At 37.7% G+C, this 6,884-nt stretch overlaps 1 long non-coding RNA gene across 1 annotated transcript; it reads left to right on the plus strand.

Annotated features, from left to right (window-relative positions):
- The first annotated feature begins 214 nt into the window (after positions 1-214).
- LOC137465695 (uncharacterized) lies at positions 215-6,284 on the plus strand. The gene is made up of 2 exons (XR_010994799.1): positions 215-410; positions 5,957-6,284. It is a non-coding gene; the product is annotated as an uncharacterized lncRNA (long non-coding RNA).
- Positions 6,285-6,884: the final 600 nt, after the last annotated feature.

Below are 6,884 nucleotides of genomic sequence, written 5' to 3' on the forward strand. Positions count from 1 at the left end.
AAATAATAAAATAAATAAAGTTTTATGGAAAAAAAATCCTTAATCTGGAACTATGCACACTACTGATGTTGGAAATATCGGAGCTGGGGTGAGAAAAGCTGCCTTATAGTGTCTGAGGACCTTGATCCCACACTGAAATCCATCAAATGATAACTTGAAATCCAGATTAAATTTGGTTGCTTGCATTTATCTTCCACTTTCCGTGAGTAGAAGTTTTAAACAGTAAAATATTACTTTACTATATACACCACAAGCTTCTTTAGTTTCTTGCCTGTTATTAAACTGAACTCCAGTGCTGATTTTGTGAGCTGCAAAAAAATCCTAGTCTTACAATTCCATCCTGAAAGAAGCTGAACAGAAGCACATACAGACTGTTGGTGTTCTTCATGTCAATAGTTACACATATTATGGTGGGCCAATGGCAGCATCTGAGTGTCTTAGTACTGGAAGAGAAATGACATTGAAGTTAGATTTCCTTTCCTTTCCTTTCCTTTCCTTTCCTTTCCTTTCCTTTCCTTTCCTTTCCTTTCCTTTCCTTTCCTTTCCTTTCCTTTCCTTTCCTTTCCTTTCCTTTCCCTTTCCCTTTCCCTTTCCCTTTCCCTTTCCCTTTCCCTTTCCCTTTCCCTTTCCCTTTCCCTTGATGTTCCTTCAGAATAACATTTGCATTTATTTAAACTGTGAGCAAAATACAAAAGGTTAATGCACTATTAGTCCACCCTACCATTTATGCTAAGATTTTCAGTTTTCACTATCTCCTGCTTCTTACAAGACTGACCAGAAAAGAATTAATAGAAATACCAAAGCTGAATAGATAACAGTGTTAATGCACTGATTTTTTTTGTTTGCTCTGCTTCACAATTTTTATTAATCTTAAGAGAGGACAAAAATTCATAGAGGTACAAATATTTAAGGCACTGAGCTAGCTTGTGGTTTGGAGGCTCTTTCAGTTGCTTGCTTTGAAACACACTTCTATGACCTGAGGCTCTTGCAAAATGGAAATAATAGCACTCTGTAGCTCACAGAATGTTGTGAGATTTAATACATAAATATTTTGAGATATTTCAAATGGATAGGGATTAGATGGATAATAAAGGTAAACCAGCAGGTGAATTTATATTTTTTTCTAAGGAGAAAATTAACTCTTTTAAAAGCATTGAGGGCATTATTTCAGGAATCCTCAGTTTTACAGTTTTAAGTTCTTGTAAAGAAATTGCGAGCAAAAATTACATAAAAACACAATTATAAGTTTTCAAACCTTTGGAAAAATAACCTCTTTTTCCCCCTTTTCATATAAAATATGAAAGAGGGCTTTATTGCTATGTAAAAATAATTATCGAGATTGTTGAGATGCTTAATACAATTTCAGATTTCTCAAGCAAGTTTTTCTGTAACACCACAAGTAATTTAAAATATATTTAGTCTTGTGTCTAGGTACACCCTAGGTAGGATGAATTTAAAAATTGGAATACAAAGGTCAGTTTATTTGTTCCTTCAAGCATTAAACAGCAAAGTTGGGAAGATCACAGGAGACTAACAAACAGCAGATTGCATAAAACTAAGAGTTCAGTGCAGAAGCATAAAGCAAATGCCAAAATATACTGAAGAATCACAATTTGTTTTAGAGACGATTTCATTTGAAGGAGTGCTGTTAGTACTTGTCATTGATTCAGTAATGGCCTCAGCATATTTGTCAGGGGGAAAAATAATAAGCTTGTTTTCATGGTATCTAGGTGAACAAGGTCAAAATGAAGCATGAAATAAGATAATACCAATCCTAGTGTAAATATGAGAACACTGTAGAGACCAGTCAAAATACTGTGATGTCTTTTCCAAAATGTACCTCTCCTAGAGGAGGTTTGAATGGTATTTCTCTGCTGTCTTCAGGAGTATGTGTTATCCATAATAAATCCCCAAAATGATCCATAATAAAATGAAGAAGTTATAGTTCCAAGAAAAATCAATATTTATGGTTTCAGCCATCAAACGTAGCTGTTCTCTCGCAAAGGAGAAGTGCTGTTTATTTCAAACCCTTTGAATTCTTTACCAAGCAATGCAGCTGATGATAGAGTAGCAGGATGCGCCTACTGTTACAAAGAAAGGAAATAAGAAAGGAGATGTTGTTCCCTAAAATTTACTGTTGAGTACTGCTGTGTCTGAGGGTGGCCGCTGAGGGAGAGGAGCTGCAAAGCAAGGCAGGGCACAGCTCTCCCCATCCTCCCCAGCGTGCTGCCTCAGCCCACAGCGAGCTTCAGGTGAAGCTCCAGTGCTTTGTTCTGTAGCACAACCAATATGAGCTCATAATATATCCTGGTGAAAAGACTGACTTTTTGGATCATGGTGCTTATTTTATTCTCCAAATTATTAAGATGAATAATTACTGTAATTGTCATCTCAACTATGGCAATGGCAAATGCTGTCCTTTTTATGTTGGAGCCTTTTAAAAATCTAAGTAATTTACTTGAAGTACATTCTATTTTGGGTTTATTACCTTGTGTTTTCATAAAGGACCCTCTTGTCCTTCAAAACAAGAAGGCCTAGTTGGCTCCCTCTGTTTTCCTCATTCTGTTGTATAACTGGCCCCTACATTTTATTTTTTTATTTTTAAATCAATCTTATAAGTCTTTTTTTAAAAAGGAAAACCGTGTTGCCTTCATTTCTGTTCATTATTCCACAGTCTCACTTTTTAATTTATGTTTTGTAGCTTGGTTTCCTAAGGCTTGCATGTGAACTCACCTTCTTTGTAGATGCCTCTATACCCTCATATGTTAATTTATAATGGTGTTCAGTTCATTGACCAATTTTATTTAAATTTGTCAGGGGACAGACTTCTCAAAGACAATTAGTTTCCTATAAATAACTTCTGAAGAAGTGTTAAGAGAAGAGAGCAATGTGACCTCACCTTAGCAGACAGCAGAGAATTCACACCTGACAGGGCCTGAGGGTGCTCCTGGGCAAAGTCTCTTCAGAGGAGCTGTGATGCCCACTGGCAGACAGCGACCTGGAGACCACGGAAGCACCTGTTTTAATCAGGGGACTAAAGGAGAAAAGAGGAGAAATTGAGGAGCTTCCAGCATGTACTGGAAAAACACTTGCATTTTCCCTCTTCTTCACTTTAAACAGCTTTTGAAATTTTGTGCAGTAAGGGGCTAAAGCCACCAACCATCCTGTTCCTCGTGGGTTCCTTCCATCTTACAGGAGGACCCACCCGTAGGAGCCCCACTTGTTGCTGTGGGGAGCAGCAAGGGAGCCCGGAGCAGCTCTGGGGGCACTGGGGGGCTCTGCAGCCTGGCACAGCAGTGATGGAGCTGGGAGGAGCTCACAGCCCTGCAGCCACCCTGGCTGTTCCTGCTCCGTGTGAGCGCTGGAAACACGAACCTGCTCCAGTCACAAAACACCCCCGGCTGCAGGGGGGCTGTGTCAGTGAGCAGGAGCACTGAGCTGGGAGATCAGGGTGTGTTTGCTGTGTGCTGGGAGGTGTTAAACCACAGAAATGAGCACTACCTCGTAAGCATATATTTATTTTAGATCAAACCAGGTCACATTTAATTTTCACAATATATTCTACTCTGTTAATCCTGTAATAATGATATTAATTCTATTTTGTCTGTTCAGAAGGGCAAATAGTGTTTGAATTGGAAATTTATATTGTTCAACTGCAGCCAAACTGGAAATAGTAGGGGAGGTCAAAGAAGATGATAATGGTCTCTGCGTTACTTATACGCACCCTTAGGGAATATTTTGCTTTTTTTTTTTTTTTTTTTCACCTTCAGTCTGTTATTATCACTACTATGAAATTTCAGCTTAGGGAATATGCTTGATCATTCCTAGTACTGCTAAATGCTTCTTTGTGTTAATCTCCTACTAGAGATGACTCCAGTGAAAAATAATTCAAGGACAGGGCCTGTGAAATTGAATAATCCTCACTCATGTAAGCGGTATTAGGGAAGCGAATTTTCCTCACAGATGAATATTCAAGTATTATTTGCTTTTTATAAAAAGAAATGGTTTTGTTTGCTTACCCTTCTTCATACTTAAAACCAGTTCTAACTGCATATCCTGGTTGATAAGTAACTTGATGCTTATTGAGAGAGGCTGATCCCCACCATACCAGCTGATCAGAGTCAAGAAGATTCCATTTTCATATAATTGGAAAAAAATTTGCCTATTTCCCCTTGAACACACAAACTGCTTTCACCTTTCCAGTCACTAATACTCATAAAGTGATGTTATCAGTTACTAAGGGTAACAGGGATCAAGAAAACTATTTTCTTACCTTTCAAGGCCAGAAGGTTTTATCATAGTTAGGAGACAACGTTACATGAACCTAAACTTTCTGCCATAACAGAAAACAATCTGAACCGTGTTCGGAATGTTTACTATTAGTTGTACAAAACAATACAGCTTTAATTCTAATGACATCAGCTGTGATAAAAACTTCTAGCATGCAGTGTATTTAAAACTATTCCACCCAATTGTAGATATATTTATAATTGATTTTTATTTAACGTTAAACATCTTTTAAAAACACATAATTCTCCTGTTCATTCAATTCCTATAGTGCAAAATTTGCTAGGTGGGCCCCTCCTCAAATGCCAAAGGACGTTTAGGATTGTTCTGGTACCCTAAACATGGGTAGGGTAGAGCTGTCAGCCACATCATCAATTTGTACAGATGATCTGCTGTTTTCGGGGGCTCTGCTGAAATCTGAAGTCAGTCTTACCAGCCTGTTTAACTAGGCAAGACTGGCTTTTTTAGAAAAAAAAGTCAGATTGACTTCTCTAGCAATAGAATTGAAACAATTTTCATTGTGATTTTTTATTTTGTCAATTCCAGTAAATATCTTACTTTGCTTACAGAGATGCTTCTAGAGCCACATGCCCTTGAAGAACCATTAAAATAACTAAACCCATCAAAGTACCCTGTAAATCTTCCCAACAGAAAGTAGCATTCATAGGAATAAATATAATTATCATGTTAACATCTTCACTGGGGTAAAAAAAAATCAAAGGCATTTTATCTGGAAAATAAGATTAGGATCTTAGTTGCTATTGAAGAAATACTTTCACAACTAGAGAAATTTGAATGTGGGGGTTCTTTTCTATAACTCAAACAATTTAAGTGATTCTATCTAATCTTCACAGAATTTAATAGAATAACGTACAAAATCCATCATACAGCAAACTTATCTGTTTCCATAATTCGACATCATTTAGTGCAGTTTTGTAGAGACAAATGCCCTGCTGCTGCAATGTCAGAGCTGTCCTAAAGCCAATGCTTTTTTAGTTGAGACCAGTTGAGGAAATCCTTTATAGCATAGAATTCTGAATTAAACATTAGATTTTTCAGTTTTAGTACAGAAGTCTGTGAAGAAGAAAAGCATTCTGTTATGCCTATATTAAAATACTTTTTCAGCTGTTGACTTGGGAAGATTTATTGCTTGGGTCTTAGAAGAGTGACTTTAAACAGGGCTGGAGGGCAGCTCTTCTGCCAAAGCTCTGCCTACCATGTATAGCATTCCTGCATTTGGAGAAGTTTAAGCAAAGAAGAAATCACATGTGCATGTGTTTCAAAGATGTTTTATCCAAACTGGCTTAGTTAGAGATTATCAGTCAGGAAATCAATTTAATTTGAGGTTTCTTTGTACAATGGGACACTTTGCTGTCAGGAGGTTCAAGAAGAGGTCTTCCTGATAGTGCTGGTCTTTGGCTTCAAGTATTCCTTTTCTCTGGATAGAAAATCTGGAAGGAGGGTGTATTATGCACTCATCCTTCTCCCGGGCAGGCCTCGAACAATACGAGGGAAACAAACAGGAAGAAGTTTCCCATTTTGCAGTATTTGACTTTGATTTTTACAAGTAGTAAAATCTCACATTTAAAGTAAGGAGCATTGAAAAGGATTACATTTATGAAAAGGCGTATTAGCACAATTCTTTCTTTTTCTTTTTGTCTTTTGCCAGAAAACATCATGAGAGTGCTTCTTGGCTGATGATACTGCTCATCAATTGCTATTGAAAGTCTGATCAGGTGGTGAAGATACCCTTCAGCCTGCAAGAAGGATTACAGTGACAATGACTGCTTTTGGGACACAAAGTAAAATTAACTTCTAGGTTATCCCCGTCAAGGACCATTAAGTCCTGAACTTATGAGGGACACGGTGAACAAGTCATATTTTAACCTCCTCTGAGCACAAAAGCAGGCAGGTTCTTTTCCTCCCCCAACAAATCTGACCTTCGCTGAAATTTATGTGAAAATGAAAAGATAAAAGAAAGCTGTAGCCCTGCCAAACTCTGATGATGTGACTCATTTTAATTACTGGTATTTGGAAATTAAATGGCCTGAGTTTCATCCTGTAGTTTGCTGCAGGAATAATGATTTAAGCGAGCTCCAGAATTGCAGCACCTTTTACAGCAGGTGTGCAACAAGGCATTCATTTTTCTTTTAAGGGTGTCCTTGTAAACATAATAATAATTAGGAAGCTAGATTCACATCAGAATCTCCTGTGCAGTCTGGCATTACCTCCTTGGGCTACTTCATCACTTCTAATTTTCTCAACAAGTTCCTCAAATCAGAGCTTTGATAAAATGACATTGAACAACATTAGACGAGGACAATTTCCCTAAAAGCAAAACATGTAAGAGACACAGACAGCCAGAACATGTGCACTGCTAAAGGAAACTTCTTGCTTTCCCCTTATCATCTTCATTAAGCCAGAATATCCACTGCACCCAAGCAGTGATTCTTCATTCTGGGTACAGAATTGCTGAGGAAACAAGAGCTGTCTTATGGCAGCAGTGGTGGGTTTCCTTGCTATAGCTGTTTTTTCACATAGTATTCATCTAACAGAAAAGGGAAAGCATCAGAGATGTATTAAAGCAGTAGTGACAC

The sequence above is a fragment of the Anomalospiza imberbis genome, chromosome 2 (genome assembly GCF_031753505.1).
Source record: "Anomalospiza imberbis isolate Cuckoo-Finch-1a 21T00152 chromosome 2, ASM3175350v1, whole genome shotgun sequence".
Classification (NCBI taxonomy): domain Eukaryota; kingdom Metazoa; phylum Chordata; class Aves; order Passeriformes; family Viduidae; genus Anomalospiza; species Anomalospiza imberbis.